Here is a 22157-nt window from a genome sequence, read left to right on the forward strand (position 1 = left end):
TCAAAACTTCCCAAATATATCCAGCATTTCAAACCATTACTGTGGGTAAGACTTAGATGAACTGATGAATAGGAGTTATCTTGTTTATTTCTTTTTGGTTCATTTATCCACTCAATCCTTTAATAAATCTCTTTCTCCTTTCAACATGGTAGTGGAGCTAATCTGTTGCCATGGTAGCTTCTACTAAGAATGGATTGTCAGGTAGCTAATTCATATTAAATTCATATTAATTCATGTTCACCATGCTAAAAAGATCGTAGTAATTTAATAAACAACTAAGGTAGGGTTTCAGACACATTGTCTGGTGTTTAAAGAAATCTCATGAGGAAAGAACGGACAGTATAGAGAGCTGCAGTGTATCATGGAAATCACTCTAGACAGGGATCAGGATTTATTTTTATTTATTTAACAGACATATATAAAATGTTATATGTTGCTGGTATAATTTAAACACTTTACAGATTTACTTTCCTACAGCATCATGAAGTTTGTACTATTTTAATGTCCACTGAACAAATGAGTAAACTGAGACAAAGAACTGTTACGGATCTTCCCAAGGACACCCATTAATAAGTGCCTAGGCAGCCCAGCTCCAGAGCAACAGTGTCCAAACACTACCTGCTGTTCTTTTGTACCTTCTCAGCACTACTGTATCTTCTCACATCTGTTCTGCTGTAACTGCACTGTGTGGTGTTTTGAAAACCTGTTCACCTCTCTGGGCTTGTTTTCTCAATTATAAAATAAAAATAGTTTCTAGTTGGAAGTGGATATCATTCTACACACAGAGTCCAACCAATTGCTTTCTAACTGATAGAGGCATTCTTTAATTTTTCTGCCCCTTGCTTTTCCTATTAATCTGTATGTTAGGCTGTCCCAGTCTGTTTGAGCTAAGGACACGAAAAACATGAGTATCTTAGAAAGTCCAGGCTGGAGTAAATCTCTGAAATAGTCTGGTCTGTTCATTTCACAGGTGAGAAAACTGAGACAGAGGAAGAACTATAAGACTAGTCTTCTAACTTCCAGGCAGTTACTTCTACCACTTATGTACATGAATTACTAGAGATTTGTAAGATGCAAATTATGTTTGGCAGGCCTGTGGTGGTGCCTGAAATTCTGCATTTCTAACAAGATCTTAGGTGATGCTGATGCCACTGGTCCACACCCTGAATAGTGAAGTTCTAGATAGAACCTAAGACTTCAGGTCTATGTTACTCTTGGAAAGAATTAGGTCTGCCCAAATCTCTAGAGACATGACCAGCATTATCTCATGATAATTAGGCTTGTGATCATGGTGACAAGTACAATTACAAACATTTTGTAATTTGGAAGTTGGAAAATGACCATGTCACAGGTGATAAGGAACAGAAGAGAGAGTGGAAGCTGAGAGATGAGGACTTGTTTGGGATCAGCAAGATTGGAAAATAGGGTAGCTTTGTATATGTGGATTATGTCACTTGCAAGCTATAGAAATCCAAAAAAATTGTAAAGATTTTATTTATTTATTCATGAGAGACACAGAGAAAGAGAAAAGCAGAGACACAGGCAGAGCAAGAAGCAGGCTCCATGCAGGGAGCCCGATGTGGGACTTGATCCTGGGACTCCAGAACCACATGTTGAACCACCTAGGCATCCCTAGAAATCCAAATTATAATAATTTAGGCAAAAAGGGGAACATATTAACACATAATTAAAGAGTCTAGGGTTAGATCTGGGCTTCAAGCAAAGCTGGATTCAGGTGCTCAAATAATGTCATTAAAAATGTATCTCCTATCTTCCATGCTCTGACTTCGTTCTCAGATAGACTCCACCAGCTGTGGTCAACAGTGGAAAAGAACACGCTACTTTCCCAATAGTTTCAACAAATATCCCTGACAATTCTTTTCATTGGCCATTTCCAGGTTATATACTTCTTCCAGAACCAGTCACTGTGGCTGAAAGGGTATTGTGCTCTAACTGGGTAACCTGGATCAAATGTCCATTCCCAGAACCATGATAAATCCCATCCAAAACACATGGCCTGGGAATTGGGGAGGAGAGTTGTCTCAGAGTGAGGTCGACAGGAAGGGAAATGCACATGGAGTAAGCAAAAATAATTGATGCTGATTCTAGAGAGTAAGACCAGTTGAGTAACTGAAGGTGTTAAGAGCTTGGCTGGGAGGTCAGAGACTCAGCAAGGTGCTGGGCCTTGAAGCGTTAACTCCTACTAGCATGAATCCACCTATGGATGCTATTTCAATGGCATGATTCTATTTTGATTCTTGTTAAAGAAGTGCTTCCTAAGGGTGTCTGTGTGGTTCACTTGAGTAAGTGTGAGACTCTTGGTTTCCACTCAGATCATGATCTCAGGATTGTGAGATTGAGAGCCCCACATAGGGCTCCATGCTTAGTGCAGAGTTTGCTTGAGATTCTCTCCATCTCCCTCTGCTTCTCTGTCCCTTTCCCCCAGTGCATGTGCAACATCCCCCCCACCCTGCCTCAAATAAAATAAATAAAATCTCTAAAAAGAAAGAAGTGTTTTTTAGAATCTGATTCAGGAGGTCTAGGGTGGAGCCCAAGAATCCACATTTCTAACAAACTCCCAAGTGATGTTAATGTTAGCATATCTAGTTCATGGACTAAATTTTGGTGTGGCACTGTATTGAAGTATCAACTTCAATCTTGTCTAGCTTTGGTGTATTCCCAAGCTTGAGTGCCCTTCCTTTGAAGTGATAGGGACTAGACGCTTCTTAGGAAGCTTCTTCCTGCTGTTAGTCATCTCTCTCAGGGATAACACGGAGATGGAGGCAGTCTTTCTGTCAGAATCATGGGCTTGCTCATTTCCCTACTGCAGGCCTATACAGATTTAAGGCATTGAATCAAAGAAGGTCCCTGGCATAGGGTTCAGGGAAGGTTCATTTGCTGGCTTATGGTCAGCATTTCATTCAATAAAGAAGCCAGAGACTACTCCATTTCCTGCTGCTCACTTACTGTTCTTTGGCCATAGACTAGAGAGATTTGCTAAGCCTAGATGACTGCAATTGCATGAGTGGGCCCTGCTGAGGCCAATGGAAATGAACAGAACTCCCTAGTTGACTCATAGGTTGACAAGATATACCAAATGGTAGTTTATGGGCCACTGAGGTTTGCAAGACCTCGTCATTGTGACATTAGATTACTAAAAGACTATGTGAACTTGGGCAAATTTTTAACTCTTTCCAAATCTCTTCCTTTGTAAAATGAGGGTAAACTTACATAGAATTACATGAGTCTTAAGTAAAGTATATGAAAAACTTAACACAGTATTCCAGTAAGTGGCAGAATTAGAACTACAGTTTGCTGGCTCAGAAAACCTTATGGAGAAAGAAATATCTTTGTAGAATAAAGAAGAGACAATGTGAGTCAGAAGAGAGAAAGAAACAGTGATCTCTGATTGGTACCAAGGCACTTTCCAGTGTCCTTTAATATATTTTATAGCATTGTATTTTTCCTACCAACTTATGTGCTAAGTTTTATTATTCCCTTTTTTCAGAAAAGTATTTATTTATTCATGAGAGACACAGAGAGTTGCAGAGACATAGGCAGAGGGAGAAGCAGTCTCCCTGCGGGGAGCCTGATGTGGGACTCGATCCCAGGATCCCAGGATCACACCCTGAACAGAACACAGATGCTCAACCACTGAGCCAATCAGGTGCTCCTATTCCCTTTTTTATGGATGAGGAAATCATGACTCCGAAAAGTGTTGACTTTAACATTTTTATTTAACATTTTTGAACACTTTACAGGTTACAGATGTAAAAGATTTAATTTTAAAAGAGCTGACTTTTGTTAGTCAGATGGCTGGTAGTGATGGTGCTGGGCTGTAAACCTTAGGTCTTTCCCATTCTAATGACCTTGCTCTTTCTACTGTGAAAACCTAATCAATTAGAGTTTTTATGAAAATATTGTATAAAGAACTTCCACTACAGAATGAGAAAACTGATGTCATAGCCAAATCTTTCAAATCTTATTTTTGCTTTTCTCATTTGACTTAATAGTTTTTCTTCTTTCTCTCTAGAATCAATATTTCTCCTTCTCTCCCTAAATCTCTCTGTCTTTGTGTGTCTCTCCTTGCTGCCTTCAGGTCTCTGTAGTTAAAATTCAAGTGGAAGACAAGTGACTCAGCAAGCTGGATGTTAATCTCAGTGGTTTATTTTTTCTTAAAGGAGAAAAAAAATGATCTTAGCATATCTACAAAGAGGGGAATGAAAATTTTAAGCCTCCTGTAGGAAGAGTATCTTAGATATCCACAGCCTATATAGCATTTTTTTCTTCAACCAGATGGAAAAAGAGGCCCTACCTCGCAGCAGAACTTAAATAAGCCTCTATATACCATTTACACTCACACAAACAAGTTGTTTTTCCTTCCTATGTTTAATGTCTATAGGAAGTCAGGGCTAGGATTGACTTTATGAAACTTGATCCCTTGCCTCTCACTCTTGACCTGCACACGTATAGCTTTTCTATTTTTATTCACAGAAACAAAAGGCTCAGAACTCATCACTTCCATTTTGAGCCATATGGCCTGGATTTGGGTGATGTACTGATCACAATAGGCTAGATTATATTGCAGTAACAAACATCCTCATGTTTATAATGGCTTAACATAGTAATAGTTTATTCTTTTACTTGCTACTTGTCCAGTACAAATTACAGGGCCTTTTTTCATCATAATCACTAATGGATTTCTGCTGATAGAAACTCCAGTATGGGCTTCTGTGATTGTCAACATGGGGAGAAAGGAGGAATCAGCCAAGCACAGGAACTTAAATTCTAGCACTGGAAGAGACATACATCATTCCTGCTCATATTTAACTGTGCAAACCAAGTCATCTGGTTTGTCTTATTTTAGACGGTGGTGAAGTGAAGTCTCTCATATTCCTAGAGAAGTAGAGCTAGAATTTTTATGAACAGCCTTAATAACTAGCCCAGATGGCCTCTCTGATGATCAGATAGGATTCTTGTCTCTCTTGGACCAATAATGGAATAGGTTCCTGGCCAATTCACTATCCTTTTGGGTGGACTAACTTCTCTTGGAAATAAAAATGATGCCATATCTTATTATACAGCTTACAGGTTAACATATACAAGGAGTATAAGTATTTCAGTTCTTTGAATATTGTAATATAGAATTTTATTTTTAAATTGATATGTACTTGGCGATCATACTCTTAAAAATAGGCAAAGTTCTTCTTTAGTTCATACTTACTTCTATTGTTATCTGAAAAGGGTCTCCTATTGCTTGTTCTTTCTCTCTGGAAGATGTCAGGAGATATTAGATTTGTAGTTTTATTTAATCTTTAGTCTATAATGCTGGCTGAGCTCCAGGCAGTTAAAACTCCATTCATATTAGAGATACAAAATTTAGCTTTCCAAAGTGGACTGACCCTTCAAATATGTAAAATTTATTTTAAGAAGCTGTATGTATATGTCTAAATGTTAGCAAAATGCATGTCCTCTTTTGATACCCTAAAAAGAGTTTTTCATATTTTCTAACAAATAGGGGTGATATAACTTGATGAAGAAGGCTGGACACACTATATAGAAGGATTTTCTAGAGCATTTCTGTCCAGTAGAACTTTCTGTGATGCCAGAAAATATTCTATAGCTGCATCGTCCAATGGAGTAGCCACTAGCCACATGTGCCTATTCAGCACTTGACATGTGCTTAATGTGACTGAGGAACTGCATTTTAAATTTTGTTTAAGTTTAATTAATTCAAATTTAAATCTTAATAGCTACATGTGGCCAGTGACTACTGTATTGTAGGGTATATTTCTAGAAGTTGGGCTTTCGATAAATGTTTATTATTGTTCAATTAAAAACATCCCCATTAAAATGCATTCTTAACTTGAAATAAAAGAAGCTCATGTGTGCATCCCTGGCCTGTATGCTGAAAACCTGAGACTTCCACAGGGATGTTATCTAATTCTGGGTTATGGGCATCTTGGGATTCTAGCAACCTGCCCTTCCCATACAGACACAAAAATCAAACCTTATAGATCACCCCTCATCAAAATAGATATTTGGGAATGAGTGCTGACCACCAGCATCCGGACAAAGCAGTTGGGGATATCTTCTTTTTTCTGATTTTCCCAGGATCTCCAATCCTTAATAGATACCATCCACTACACTTAGCCGTGAGGGTATAGAGAGGAAATACACAAGATCCCTCTTTCAGGTAGTGCCAGCAACTAGTGAGACACAGACATAAAAAGCATTAATTCATGATAAAACATAGTAGTAATATGAGGGGCTTGTTGAATACAGAGCAAGCAGTGACACATTGGAATATTCAAAGTGAGATTAATATTACCCTTAGTTACTTGGAATTCAGATAAAGAAATATTTCCAAAAATGTTTATGGCAGAGACTGGCCCAGTATTCTCTAATACTGTTAGTTCTTTCTGGTCTTATAGGCTACATTACCCAGCCCCACTTACATTGAGTCTGAGGCCATGTGACAAGATTTGGACAATGCATCTGCCCAAATTGACATGTCTCCGATAATACCCCCAGTATAATTCTTTTTGTACTCTCTTATAGAAACTGTGAAAGCGAAATACAGAGGATGGTAGCACCATAAAGTGAATGGAGTTGGGCTCTTGAAACATTGCATGGAGGAGACACCAGGAAAGCATCATGAATCCAACTGGACCATTATGTGAGAAATAAGCTTTTATGGTGTTAAGCCACTATAATTTGGGGACTGTTATAACATCAATTATTCTTACCAATATATTGGCTTCAATTAGGATATCAAATATAATCACAAAATTTTGGAACTTAGCTCTCAGTCTACTTAATCTCTTCATTTCCCAGAAGAAGAAATGAAGTGACTTGCCTAAGTGTATACAGCCATTTTGGGGATATAACAAGAGTAGAATCCAGTCTTTCACTTCTTAGGCAAAGGCTGTTCCACCAGGCCAAACTTGCTTCCATTAGTGTATGCGCACTTTTCAGCACCCTTGTATGACTACCAGTGAAACAGAAACACACAGGTTTAATTTTATGGAAAATAAAAGTTGTCTCTATCAAGAAAGGAACATTGAGATTTAGCAAAAGTGATTTATTTTGATATTAGCGTATTTGTTTTTCAAGTACTGAATTTAAAACATGGCTGGATATATTTATAAGGACAATTTTAGGTTTATTATCAGAACAGTACCTTATTATATTGTTTTGTTTTGCTTTACTATGCCTGGTATTTAAGTTTACCCATTGCCAGGAGGTAAGAGGTTGAAATTCTTTGAGTAAAACATGGGTTCATCAATTTCTGAGAAATATAGTTTGTAACCTTGTGACCTTCAATGTCATGAAATTGAACTCTGAGTTTCCTAGTCCATGTACTAAATCTATGACACCTATACTTTCTAGGATAAAGTGGAACAAAAAAAAAAACCACAGGATAATTGAATGGCGGTGACAGATACTGTTGCTTGCATCATCAATTTCCATTCTCCCCTTCTATCACAGATACCAAATCTTGATGCATTTGTGTGGCAACAAGCCAAGCCACACAGGTGATGAATGGTGATGGATGCAGACCAGATGTGTCAGTCTTGATCTCCTTAGCAAATGACGTCTAGAAGTAGGAGTAGAACCAAACTATGGCCAATGAAATATAACTAAAAATCTGCTGGAGGCTTTTGGGAAATGTTTTGCTTTCTGCTGCTAAGAAAGAGGTCCTGGGATGCCTGGGTGTCTCAGCGGTTGAGCGTCTGCCTTTGGCTCAGGGTGTGATCCCTGTCCAGGGATCGAGTCCCACATTGGGCTCCCTGTGAGGAGCCTGCTTCTCCCTCTGGCTATGTCTTAGCCTCTCTCTCTCTGTGTCTCTCATAGATAAATAAATAAAATCTTTAAAAAAATTTTTTTTTTTTAAAGAAGGAGGTCCTGAGGAAAGGCCATTATTGTCTGCCCTTTCTTTCTTACATCTGGATTTGTTTTCATGAGGACATGACTCTGGGAGCTGCAGCTACAATCCAAGGGTGGGAAACAACTAATTGTGAATTGGGGCATTTTTCCCCCTATCCCTTTACAACACTCCCTTCTGACAAGTGCACACAAATCTATCTGATATTGTTATGGAAGGGATTGTATTAAATTCATTTATTCAACTAATATTTACTGGATGCCTGTTGTGGGACAGAAATTATGGTAAGCACTGATGATATTAAATGAACAAAGTAAACGCAATATTCAGCTCTCATGGAGTTCTAATCTGGTAGAGAAGACAGGCAAAGAGAGAAAGGAAGGGAGAAAGGAAGGAGGAAAGAAATAAAATAAAAGAAAAGGAGGAAGAAAAAGAAAATATACTAAGAAAGAAAATATACTATGAATAAGAATTTGTAATAATTTCAATGAGCTGGACTAGATGGGCTGGTGGAAGAAAACAAGTGGAGCAGGAATACCACTTGAAAGCGTCCATGGGGATCCCTGGGTGGCGCAGTGGTTTGGCGCCTGCCTTTGGCCCAGGGCGCGATCCTGGAGACCCGGGATCGAATCCCACATCAGGCTCCTGGTGCATGGAGCCTGCTTCTCCCTCTGCCTATGTCTCTGCCTCTCTCTCTCTCTCTCTCTGTGACTATCATAAATAAATAAAAATTTAAAAAAAAATTGAAAGCGTCCATGGAAGACCTCTAAGAGGTGGTAAGAGTTAGCCTAAGAAGAATGTATTGGAGCCTACCAGATAAAGAACAAGGAGTAAGAGAAGTGGTTTGTACAGACAGAATAGCAAGAATGAAAATCTTAAAAACAAAAAACAAAAAACAAAACAAAAAAAAGAATGAAAGTCTTGAGATGGGAGGAGTTTGGTTGTTCTAGAAGCAAGAAGGCAACTGTGGCTGGGATAAATGTGGCTGGCATAGTGGCAGGAAAATGGCAAGGACTTGGTCATGTAGACTTCCTAGGCTGTGATAAGAAATTTGGTTTTGATTTTAACTGTGGTGGGAAGTCTTTGAAGAGTTTTAAATAGTGGCATGATCTTGTAGGATTTTTAAAGTCAAAACTAGGTTTTGTGTGAAAAGGGGTTGGAGATGTTTAGCGGTAGAGTGGGGAAATCAGATAGGAAGCTACTTCTATAGGCAAGAGATGGAATTAAAGATATCTTCCAGATTTTGTGTTTAAGATCTGGTTGTAGAGTAGAGTTACTTTCCAAGAGAAAAAGATTCAAAAGAGGAGGTTTTATAACTGGGGATGAAAATCAACAGTTTAGTGTAGACTTGTTTTTGGTTTTGTTTTGTTTTTGTTTGTTTTTTGTTTTGTTTTGTTTTGTTTTTTAAGATGACTATGGACCATTTATATGGAAACATCAGTCTGGTAGTTGAATGTATGTCTATATATAAGTCTAAACTGGTATATCAGCTAGGTATTGCTGTGTAACAAACCACTCCAAAAGTCAGCGGCTTAAACAATAACTATTTGTCATGTTACATTTCTTCAGGTTGGCAAATTACCTTGGGTTAAGGTGAGAGTTTTATTTGCTTTTGTCTGGGTTCCCTAATGTATAGGTAGTCGGCTCTGTGTTGGCTAGGTGGTTTGCTGCTGGGGTTTGGCTGATTGTCGGTTGGTGTAATGATCTCTGTGTTTTTTTAGTCTTTAGTGGGGTGCCTTGGGCTAGAAAAAGGGTTCCAAGAGTAAATAGAACCTTAAGTTTGCAATTGATACACCAGCCTTAAGTTTCCAATTGGTATACCATCACTTCCCCAGTATTCTATTTACCAAAAAAAGGTACAAAGCCAGCTCAAGTTCAGCAGGTGGAGAAATAGACTCTGCCTCATGATGGGAGCAGTTGTAAGGTCACATTGCAAAGGTATGGCTAGCAAGAGACCATTAATTGGGGCCACCAATGCCATTCATTGATGATATTATGGGTTATAATTTGAGAGTCTTCAGCACATAGATATTAGTTAAAAAACATGGGAACAGGGGATCCCTGGGTGGCGCAGTGGTTTAGCACCTGCCTTTGGCCCAGGGCGCGATCCTGGAGACCCGGGATCGAATCCCACGTGGGGCTCCCTGCATGGAGCCTGCTTCTCCCTCTGCCTATGTCTCTGCCCCTTTCTCTCTCTCTCTCACACTCTCTCTCTGTGTGTGTGACTATCATGAATAAATAAATAAAATATTTTTAAAAAAAAACATGGGAACAATGGAGCTCAGTTAGAGTGAAAGAGTAGATAAAGAAGAGTCTTAAGAAATACCATTTGAGGGCAGCCCGGGTGGCTCAGCAGTTTAGGGCTGCCTTCAGTCCAGGGCGTGATTCTGGAGACCCAGGATCGAGTCCCTCGTCGGGCTCCCTGCATGGAGCCTGTTTCTCCCTCTGCCTGTCTCTCTCTCTCTCTCTCTCTCTCTGTGTCTCTCATGAATAAATAAATAAAATCTTAAAAAAAAAAAAAAAAAAGAAATACCATTTGACCAGTGAGGTTGGGATCAGCTAAAACACTTAGGTCAGTGATGTAGAAGGTGAATTAAGAAATAAAGCATATAAAGAAAAAATTGGCATGTATTAATGTTTAATAAACTGAGTCTGAATATAGCTCATATTCATTTATTGAAGGTGTCCTCAGTTCAGGCCATTTAGCTAGCTCTGTGGTAGAAAAAATGAGGTGTAGACTATAGTCCTATTGTAGAAATCATATTGGATGTATAATTTAGTTGACAGGAATAGCCTCATGCTTACATAAAGTTAATAACAATGTAGGACAACTATACATGAGTATCTCAAGAGCTCATCACTGAGAATTAGTCCTTTAGCAAGATAAAAGTCAATCCTTTGGCTGGTTACATGGGTGTTTTCAGTTTGTGAAAAGTTCCCCAAATCATATACTTATTTGTGCAATCTTTCATGCATATGTTTACTGCCATAAAAAGTTTCTTTTAAAAAGCTACCTCAGGGACACTTGGGTGGCTCAGTGGTTCAGCACCTGCCTTGGGCTCAGGGCATGATCCTGGAATCCCAGGATCGAGTCCCACATCAGGCTCCCTGCATGGAGCATGCTTCTCCCTCTGCCTGTGTCTCTGCCTCTCTCTCTGTGTCTCTCATGAATAAATAAATAAAATCTTAAAAAAAATAAAAATTAAAATTAAAAAGCTACCTCAATCCTCTTGATTATTAATACTTGATAGTTGTTTATTTTTATTAAAAATACTAAATGTCTTTTCATAAGACCTTACTTTTGTTATGTTTATTTACATATATGTGATATATTCAGGTAGGTCTCAGAACCAACATTTAGAAAAAGAGGCTTGAAGATAAAAAATAAATAAATTTTTCTCCTTATAAGCAATTCAAAGAAAATGGATTTTAAAAATTTTTATTTAAATAGTTTTGAAAAATGCATTTTGTCTTCTGCCTTAGCTTAAACGAACACCCAAATATAAAAGGAACTTCGTTCTCTACTTCAACATGCATTGCACTTTTAACACACGAGCAAAAGAAATTCAAACAGAGGAGAAATTGCTTTTTGTTATAAATTTATGCTAAGACAACTGAAGAAAAAATTTGGAAGAGTCAGAAAGAAAAGAAGACATTGCAGGAAAAATAAGGGCCAAATCAGATAGGGGCTTGCTTGGAAAACTGGAATGGGGATAAATTGGCTGGGCCAAAAAAGAGAAAGTAGCTTTTAGAAAATTACCTATAGAAATTACCATATCATCTAAAGTTGGTTGGAATGATTTGGGGATGCTGAGGAGGAGGGATGGCAAGACAGCTCAAATCCTCAGAAGATTTGCATCGTGTTCTATGAAAAGATAAAATGGAAGCTGATCTCATAACTAATGCAACTAAAAAATTGTTATTAGCTATATATCCATAGTCTGTGAGTTCTCACATTGTTGTTGGCTGAATTGCAAGGCACTTAGAGATGATGAGATATAAGGATCCTTAATTCATGAGGAAACCAAGCCCGAGAGAGACTAAATAATTTGCCAAAGGCTAACTGAAGAGCTAACAATATAGAAGTAAGGGCCTGTTCTGAGTCAGTCACCTCAAAGTCTAAACAGGCAGGCTTGCTGAGTTCTTGTAGGTAAACCATGCAAAAAATGGACTTTGTAGAAAGATGCAGTTAGTGTAGACTTTTTTCTTTTTTCATATTGGGCAGGGTGTATGACCAGAAGCAGTAGGAATACTAAGGGAAGTGCTTTACAATGGGTACCAATTTCTGTAAGATTGAGGCTGGTAGTTAAAAATAAATGACCACAAATTTTTTGACACTCCTTTTACTGAGAGCTTGGGGGTCAATGTTACTTCTCTTGGATCTGGGTTGGCTTGTGACTGCCACCTGAAGAATGAATTGGGAATGAATTGCCAAGACACCTGCTCAGAGGCAGTTGTTGCCATACAGAATGATGGCATCTTGGGCTAGGGGGTAATGATTCTGGAGATGGAAAAAAAGTAAAGAAGTTTTAAAATACATTTTGGAGGGCATCCTGGTAGCTCAGCAGTTTAGCGCTACCTTCGGCCCAGGGAGTGATCCTGCAGGGATCAAGTCCCATGTCCGGCTCCCTATGTGGAGCTTGCTTCTCCCTCTGCCTGTGTCTCTACCTCTCTCTCTCCCTGTGTCTCTCATGAATAAATAATAAAAATCTTTAAAAATAAAAAATAAAATAAAATACATTTTGGAGGTTGAATTAACTGTACTTGATGACAGAATTGATACCAGAAGGTATGGCTTGAGCATTTAAATAGTGCCAATATCCTAGATGGGAAAAAACTAGGCATAGAACCCAAAAGTTTTATTTTAGCTATGTTCAATTTGGGATGACCATGAGATTTTTTTGTTCTGTTGGTGGTTGTATGCCAAGTGGGCAATTGTACCTATAAGCCTGGAGCCACAGAAGAGATCAGAGCTAGATATAGAATTTCTCTTATTATACAAAATGAGTTCTTTCTTAAACTATTCTTTTGACATAGCTATATTGGTCTTTCTCCAAAACTGTGAATCTCAATACCCCTCCATGCTTTTTCATACAACACTGGGGTCATTTCCCTCCATCTTTGTTTCTGTACTTATGAAGATTTTCTTTAGTCATTTCCTTTTGTGAAGTAAGGCAAAGGCCAACCAGATTTCAGGTTTTTAGTTACAGCATTAAAAAAAAAAAAAAATCAAGCAAAGTCTCATAGTTTAAATGGCTCCACACCATACATTTGTAATTTCACAGCAGTCCCTAGGAGTTCAAGAGAAATACCAGAGACCCAAAATCTGAGAAAAAGGTGGTGGTCCTCATGAGTTTTGCCTATGAAATTCTGAAACGTAATGTGGCAGATTACATCAATTTTTCAGTCTACAGAAGTCTCACGGGATGGCTGCTTTTCCAGATCTAATAACTCTCCATGGGACTGTAGTGCTGGTTGGGCCTCTGCTCCAAAATCCACAGTGTCCCTCTCTCAGAATTATCCTTATTTTCCCACTAGGTCATTTCTATTCCCTCAAGCTTGTTAGCCTGACCCCATTAAGTCATAGCTTTGGAAAGATACACCTGTTTAACTCCTTTCCTCAGAAATAATTTCCACCATTTCTGCAATCTTTGTAGTTTATCCTTGTCATAGAAAGTCAACATGCTAAAAAGAGTAGAAAAGGATACTTTGCTCCAAGATATACCACATGCATATGTGTATTGATTCCTGCCCTTAGGAATCTAACTGAAGAATGCCACATTCATAACCTAACGAGATAGGTTCTATACAATAAGGGCAGGAAAAGGGCAGTTAGTCAGTGGCGATATTTTTGTTCCTTTAGAAGACTAGGGCAATATTATTATCAGAAGGAAAAGTAGCATTTCACAAATGGTTATGATCACAGACTCTGGGGACTAACCAATCTGAGTATATAATCCTAGCCTCACTCTTGAGTAGCTGTCTGACCTTGAGCACAACCATTTAATATTCCTGTACAATGTTCCTCTCATCTAAATTGTTGCACTTCTAGCTCATTTTTACCCTGTAAATCTTAACTCAGATGTCCTTTCTCGTGGAGTCTCTCTGCCTGCTCTCATTTAAGGAAACAACCCCCATCTTTGCCTAATTATTCCCTTATTCATTACTGCATATTTTTTCCTTGTACTCTTGAAAATTATTTGTAATTGTCTCATTTTACAATGTTGGTTTTTATGCTTATTTATGATTCAATCGCTCCTTTATCCCTAGCTTAGAATAGGTGTTCACTTAATTAATGAAATGTCTGACCAAGGCCAAAATAAAAAAAAATCTGGTAAGAAAACTCAATCCAATTATGTGCTATCCTCTGCCAACACTATCCAATAGAAATATACTGCAAGTCATTCATGCAGTTTTAAATTTTCTAGTCACCACATTAAAGAAGTAAAAAGAAACAGATTAAATTAATTGTATAGTATATTCTGTTTACCCAACATATTATTTAAACATATAATCAATGTAAAAATTATTAATGTAAAATTATTAATGAAATAGTTTACATTCTCTTTTTTTGGTGGTAAGTCTTTAAAATTTGGCATTTGACACTTACAGCACATCTTATTCAAGTGTTAAATTTTCATAGGAAATCCTTGATCTGTATTTCAATTTTATAAAATTTGTGGTTGAAAAAGGAGATTCACACACCCAAGTTGCTCCACACATGCATAAACATTTTCCAATACTTGAATCAAGTATCAGATTTTAAATGTAAGTTTAAATAAATTAAAATGAAATAAAATTAAAAATTCAGTTCAGACACATTTCAAGTGCTTAATAGCCACAAATGGGTAGTGGCTACCATATTACAGCTCTAGACACTTTGCCAAATTTTTCTCATCATGTTGTCTTGTGGAAATGTATCTTCACAATCAGATTATCTGATTTCAAAAGGAAGAAGAGAAAGGAACTTGAATACATTAAGTAGAGGCGTTTGCCAGGAACTTTAGCAAGGATTTTCCAAATAACCATTATAATAAGCCTGTGAGGCTGGTTTCATTGTCCCTGTTTTAATACATTCGGAAAATGAAAGCTGACAGAGAGCGAGAACTTGCTACAAGCACACTGCATTCTCCTTTTTCTCCAGGGTTTCCAAATGAGAGGAATAAGCAAAGGGGTACTCACACTCAGCTTTCTGTCCTCTTCCTATGTCTTTCCATGCACTCCACCAAACATCCAAGAGCATGCCCAGCCTTCTTATTTTATTTTATTTTATTTTATTTTATTTATTTTATTTTATTTTATTTATTTATTTTATTTTTATTTTTTATTTTTTTGAATTTGATATTTTGGAATTTATTCATAGGCTAGACTGTCACAAGGCAGACTTTCTTTTTCCCACTCATTGTAGAGCCTGAGGAAGACTGGTCACAGGTGAGGGCCTATGCCCAAGGAATAAACTCAACTTCCCTCCTCCCTCCTGAAAGGGTGCTTGAAGGTAGTACTCTGCCTTGAAGATAAGGAGAGCATTGCCTACCCCAAAGTCAAAGACTCTCTAGACAGAAATTGAAATCATTGCCCACTGTTCCATGGAAAAGACTCTGGGTTGGGATGGCTTCTGGGGAAGGAGAGACCAAGTGGACTACAAACATTTAAAATCTTCTGCATTCTTTAACTTGGACAACTTTCCTTCTACTCTCTATATTTAAAACAAGTTTGAGGTGCCCAGACATCATCTATGTTTATGTTTTCAGTTTCTCAAAAGGGTTCGGGCAGGGGGTGGGGAAACTTTTTGATGACTTTATATGTCTGAGATTACTAGTTGCCCCCCTCCGTATCCCTTAGCTTTTCATGCCTAGTGATAGAACACTTTATTTTTTAACTGGACACATATCCCTCCCTGGAGAACAAAGACTATATTTCTTAGCATTCCTTATGGCTAGCCATGGTCACTACATTTTGGCCCATGCACTAAAGAGGAAGTGTTGTGTGAGCCTTCCTCCACTGTGCAGGCTAGAACGCAGAGTTGATGACTAGAATTTTCGGAGCTAGGTGGGACCATGAGGTGGAGGCCATATGACAAGGATAATAGAGCAACAGGATAAAGGAGGTTAAGTCTTTGGTATCAGGGAGTGTCAAATTTGCCCTGAATTCTAAATCTAGATTCTTCTTAGGTGAGGGGAATATGAACTTTTATCTTCCTTTTATTTGCATGTTCTGTCAAATGTATCTACACTCAAATCCAATGCTAGCTGAAACATATACACTTTTCAAGTAAAAGATATCAGTGGAAGTGGGACTTTTGTAACTGAAATGTCCCAGTTAATAAGACTAAAAATGGACCAAGCCTTAAATGGGAGATGTAAGGCTCCACTTGGCCTGCTCATTATTAAGATGTATCTAATTTCTAGCCTCCTCACCCATAGTTATTCAGGATGTGATGTACTTCCATTAGGTCCTTAGATTAAATACTAGACCAGAGGATCTCCACACCTTTTTCCAGATTTTTTTCATTTTATAATTTTTTTCCTACTGATATTTCTTGACTTTTTTTTCCCTTTGTTTCTCTCATTTCCTTTTTCCCTTCCAATGTTTCTACACTAGACTTTCTAGTGTTATGCTTTAAAAACATATGGGATTATTTTTCTGGTTAGGGAAGGACAGCATAAGGGTTGGACAAGGAGGATGAAAAGGCTGGCTTTCTGGACTGTAAGAGTGATGCCTGGGTGTTGGCCTTATTACCCCAGCCTTGCTCAATAATGCATGAAAGTCCCATGCAAAAAGTAAATACATAGGAAAAAGACTGGAAAGAAGTATCCACATTGAGAGCAATGGTTACCCCTGAGGAATGAGGTAGAAGCCACACTATAATTTTTCTTCTGTATTTTTGAATTATTTGCTATTTTTTTCCTTAGAATAAGCATTTCTTACCCTATAATTTTAGACCTGGAAATAATGACAGGTTCACAGTCAAGTGGTGGTAGTGATTAGAAGGTCAGAGAAGTCATGAAATGTTCAGCTGTACCTCTGTCCAAAGGCATTCAAGGCCCAAGACCATACTCTGGAAAACCTTTGCTCTTACTGGATCTGCCCTTGTGCCTTCTAGGAAATTTTCTTCTCTTCTTAGTCAATACTAAGGAAGTATTGCTGAGTAAACAGTAGGAGGAACTCTGGGCCAGGCTGGGGCCATCTGTAGACAGAATCTCCATAGATTTCTGCCCAAGTACTTATTCCAGATACTTATGAATAACTCACTTTCATCTAGTTATCACATTGTTTTCTGAGCTTTCTGAACTATCTCAATTCCTCTTATGATAGGCATTTTGCTATTCTTCCTTCCTTCTAAGAACCCAGTTCTCTGTCCAGCTTTGTGATTATTAGCTTGTTATTGAATATTGATTGCATTAATAGACACAGATTTCCATGCCTTTCTTTATCCACGGCATTGATTAGTGACTTTCCACACTGATTCTGGGCATGGCTATGAGATGTGTTTGTTTGATTGATGAGATAATAGCCATCTTACCGAAAAGTGCATGTGAATCTTTGTTTTCTTTCTTGGACCCTTGTACCACCAAGAGGAACATGCCTGAGCTAGCATGCTGGAGGGATGTGAGAGTTATATGGAGCAGAACCAAATCATCCTGAGTCCACCCTAGACCAGCCAGCTGCAGCCAATCTGGCAGCAGATAGTTGATGTCTGAACAAGCCTTGTCAAAATCAGTCAAGGCTGATCCAGGGTTAAGAACTTCTTAGTAGAATCAGAGGCTGATGAGAGATAACAAATGGTTATTTTATGACACTGTTTTGGGATGGCTTGTTGCATATCAATAGCTAATTGACTCAGTAATACACTTCCTTCCTTACCTGATCCCTCCCATCCCCTTACCACAACCAGCTCTGCCATTTATCATCTATGTGACTATATCAGTTAATTTTTTCAGTATAACAAACCATACCCCAATTTTTGTTTTGCTTAGAACAATAACCATTTATTCATGATTATTCATGAATCTATGGGTCAGATATGGGTTCTGGGGATTTGAGTTGAACTTACTTGATCTTTGTGGCTTGCTTATGCATTCTGTGGTCAGCTGGAGGTTTAGCTGGTGCTGGCTGATTTATTATGGTAACAGTGGGATGATTGGGGTCTCTCCATGTGGTCTCTCTGTGGTCACTCATTATCCAACAGGCTAGCTTGAGCTTATTCACAGAATGACTACCGAGCTCCAAGTATATGCAAGAGTGGCAGTCCTAGTGTAAAAACACTATTCAAGCCTCTGCCTATATCATGTTTGCTCTATCCCATTGTCTAAAACAAGTCATATGGCCAAGCCCAGAGTTGGTGTGGAAAGGCACTAACAAAATATGTAGATACAGAGAGGCATGGAAAAAATTAGGGTCACTAGGCAACTAATTCACCATAGTGACGTCACACAATTCCATTGGTTTTTCTAAGCCCCAGTTTCCTCCTCCAAAAAAAAGTAGATAATAATATTACCCTATTAGAAGTTGAATTGTGTCCCACCAACAGATGTAGAAGTTCTAACTCCTGGTACCTGTGATTGGGACCTTATTTGGAAATAGGATCTTTGCAGATGAAATCAAGTTAGGATGAAGTTATCAGGGTGGGCCTTAATCCAAATATAACCATTGTTCTTATAAGAAGAGAAGAACACCATACGAAGATGGAGACGGAGAGAATGCCATGTTAGGATGGAGGTAGGTATTGGCATGATACAGCTGTAAGCTCACAAATGCCAGACTAATAACTACTACTGGGAGCTAGAAAGAGGTGAGGAAAAATCCTACCTAGAAACTCAGAAGGAACATGGTCCTGCCAACACCTTGATTTTGGACTTCTAACTTCCAGAACTGTGAGGCAATACATTTCTGTTGTTTTAAGCCACCTGTTTGTAGTGATTTGTTATGGCAGCCTTGGGAAGATAATACAGAGCCCAAGTCTTCTGGCAAAGCTTTTCATCAAGGGTCAGTGAGAACAGTGGCTGCGGAAGGATGGACTCTCATGGTTATTTGGAGGTAATGTTTATCCTATTTTACGTTGGGAAGAAGCTCTTCAAGCATATGTTAGGTCATATAGCTCCTGCAGCATCAGAGCTGCCTCAGGTCTCTGGGTTGAGGCCTTGGGGTTTCAAAGGGAGGAAAAGGCCAGCATTGCTTGTCCTGTCAGCTTCCCTCCTGGTTTGTGATCAGCTCCCCAAGCTCCTGACAGACACCTGCCCTAGCCAGTCCTTCAAGCATGGAATAAGGCATGCCTTCATGGAGATATTTCCCTTTGTTGAAGGAGAAGCCCTGCTCTCCGATTGCTGGCCTTGTTCCTAAGTAGCTCTAGCACCGGGAACATTCCAGGAAAACAGAGGCTAAATTTGATCTCCCTTACTTTATTCTGTGTCCTCCATTCAGACTCTTATTATGCAGGGAACTTGGTTCCGTGCATTGCTAGAGGCAGTAGTAGTTGTTTGCAGCCAAACACAGGAAAGAAAAAGCTTCCCTCTTCTGTGGGAAGTCTTGCATCTCTGTAGGCATTTTCTGGGGTTAGGTATAGGAAGGTGCTCCCAGAATGCACCCTGTTGCCTCCTACCACCCTAACATTGCTCATTCTGTTCTCTTTGACTAGAGAGGGCTTTCTACCATGTATACCTGTTGAAATGGTTTTTAAGCTTTGAGAACCTTAAAGCATGGATCAGAATGGAGAGAGCACAGAATTTGAGACAAAAGAACTGAGTTTAAGATTCTTATTTAACACTTACTGTGTCTTTTTGAGCAGGTCACTTAACATCCCTTTCTCAGATATTGCTGTCATCCTTATTATCTGGTGAAGAGAATAATTTTATTCTGAGAATCTACTAAGATAACGGATCTGAAGATCCATTGAGAGTTGTTCAATTTAGTAAGAGAAAAAATTCATTCATTCATTCATTCATTCATCTAACTAATAATTGTTGGAAGTCTAGTTTTCTGCCAGGTTCTCTGGTAGATGTCGGAGATGAAGAAATAAATAAATGATGTAACTGAACTCTCTACCCTCATGTTCTTACATTCTAGTGCAGGAAATGGGAAATAAACTAGCAAAGAAATAAATAGGCATAATTACAAATAAGTAGAATTACAAATCATAATAATTTCCAGGAAGGAAGCTAATAAATGGTAAGCTAGAGAATTACTGGGGAAAGTCATTTGGACTGGATGTTAAGCAACATGGACAGAGTTGACATCATCTGAAATTTGAAGGGTCTAATCTTCTTTGCCTGAAGGAAAAATCAGGCAGTCAGTGCGTTGTATGTTTTGTTTGTTTGTTTGGTTTCAGATTTTTTTTCTTTTTGCTATATTTCTATAATACATTCTGAATCTGTTTGTCTTGCTGCCTTGGTACTCTCTACTCATTGGCTTACTGGCATTTATATCTTCGTGAGGATGGCAGATGCTCCCTAGAAAAATGTTGAGTGTCATCATTATAAAGGGGGCTTTGTCTAGTAAACAACAGTTTAAAAAGTTAGCAATTGTTGACAAAGGAGAAAAGGAATTTTAAAATTTCAAACCTTTCCTTTACAAGGTAAGATCAATTGGAGTCTAAACACAGGATTTCACAATAAGCCAGAGGAAGAGAGAATTTAGTGTATATTTAAAGAAAAGTTCCAATGAGAGAGGAGAAGGAAGTTTCTCACTACTAAAAGAGAGAGGAAGGGAGAGACACCGAAGGAGAAGTGGTCATTATGAATGTACTGGTTCCTTTTAGGAGATATAAAAAAAAAAACTTTTTGTGGGGTGCCTGAGTGGCTCAATCGGTTAAGCATCTGCCTTCAGCTCAAGTCATGATTTTGGGGTCCTGGGATGGAGTGGAAAGGAGGGTGCAGGATCAGGCTCCCTGTTCAGTGAGGAATCTGCTTTTCCATCTGCCACTCTTCCCCACCTCCTTGTGCTCCTCTCTCAAATAAATAAATAAAATATTTTTTAAAAAAACCTTTTGAATTATGTTTTTAGGAGACATTATTGTTGGAGAACAAACATCCACAATTGCTTGTCTTCTTATTAGTAGAATAAAGACTTTGTTAGGTCCATCTTTACTTCACACTGTCTTTGTGGACTAGGGAAACTGAACTTACCTTCAGTTACAGGGATGGAGCTTTAGTTGAACCAAATTACAGTAATTTCAACTGCCTTCATGGCAATTGGTTCAGAAATGGAGGCTTTCACCAATCAACACAAGCCATTTCTCTGTCCACTCTTACTTGTTTTGAGTTGGTCCAATGAAAAGGAAAAACTTTTTAATACAAGATTACAGAGAAGTGTTCCTCCTCTCTCTTCCATTGGTGATGGAGGAAGCAGGCTCCCTGTATGATTTATAGCCAATTTCTGAGCTGGCAGGAAACCAGTTTTAGAATGAGGTCAACAGTAAGGCTCTCAGAGCAAAGAGATGGAAAGAACCCACATCCCAGTCGATAATGTGATATTCTGAGGTCTTGAACCAAACAACCCTAATGCTAGACTTCCTCTTTTGTGATATAATAAGTTTATTTCTTTCATCTAATTTGAGTCAGGCTTTGTTATTTAGTGCTAAAGGCATATGAAATAATAAAATGGGAGAAATAACCATACTGTTTCGGAGAAGTGCCAGAGTGGGAGAAATTATTTCTCAATTTTAATGAAAGATTATAGGAAAAATTCAAGATTATTAGAAGAGCCCTATGCCAACAAGGAGAGGTAGAAGCAGAAGAGAAAAGGACACATGGCATGACGTGGTTAATCATCAAGCAAGCTTATACCACCTGCTTTAGCCTGAGAATGCTTTGTAAGGCATTCAGAATTCCCTATGTACCCCAGGGAGTGTGAGACAGAAGGGCATGTAAGATAATTGAAGTATCTGCCTTGTGACGTGATTCAAAGGGATCCTTGTAGTAAAAGATGTGGTGATTTTGCAGTAGTAGGCAGCAGGGTGGGCCACTCAAGATAAAGGTTGAATGGAAATCATTGCCATGTCCCAGAGGAGGCCACTAAGACCCCAAAATAGAACAATTCATCCAGGGCACATCACAAGTTACACAAGATCCACCAGCATTGGATGCAATAAAATCAGAGTTTTGCCAGGTAAGGAGAGGTATATCCACATTTGAAGTCAATGAGAGTCAGCAGAGAACCACATGTAAGGAAGAATGTCAACATCTACCTATAACAAACCTCATATTAGAAGGGTAGATCAGATTATGAGATTAACTGAGAAAGAAGAGATTCAATTTTAATAAAGCATCTGGAA

The 22157-nt window shown here is 38.5% G+C and overlaps 1 long non-coding RNA gene across 1 annotated transcript in view; it reads left to right on the forward strand.

Annotated features, from left to right (window-relative positions):
* LOC144297952 (uncharacterized) overlaps nucleotides 1-22157 on the forward strand; it is a 129895-nt gene that overhangs the window by 13567 nt on the left and 94171 nt on the right. The window contains exon 2 of the long non-coding RNA XR_013364905.1: nucleotides 6562-6679. This is a non-coding gene — a long non-coding RNA (uncharacterized LOC144297952). The remainder of the gene's footprint in view (nucleotides 1-6561; nucleotides 6680-22157) is intronic.

The sequence above is a fragment of the Canis aureus genome, chromosome 26 (genome assembly GCF_053574225.1).
Source record: "Canis aureus isolate CA01 chromosome 26, VMU_Caureus_v.1.0, whole genome shotgun sequence".
In the NCBI taxonomy this organism is placed as follows: domain Eukaryota; kingdom Metazoa; phylum Chordata; class Mammalia; order Carnivora; family Canidae; genus Canis; species Canis aureus.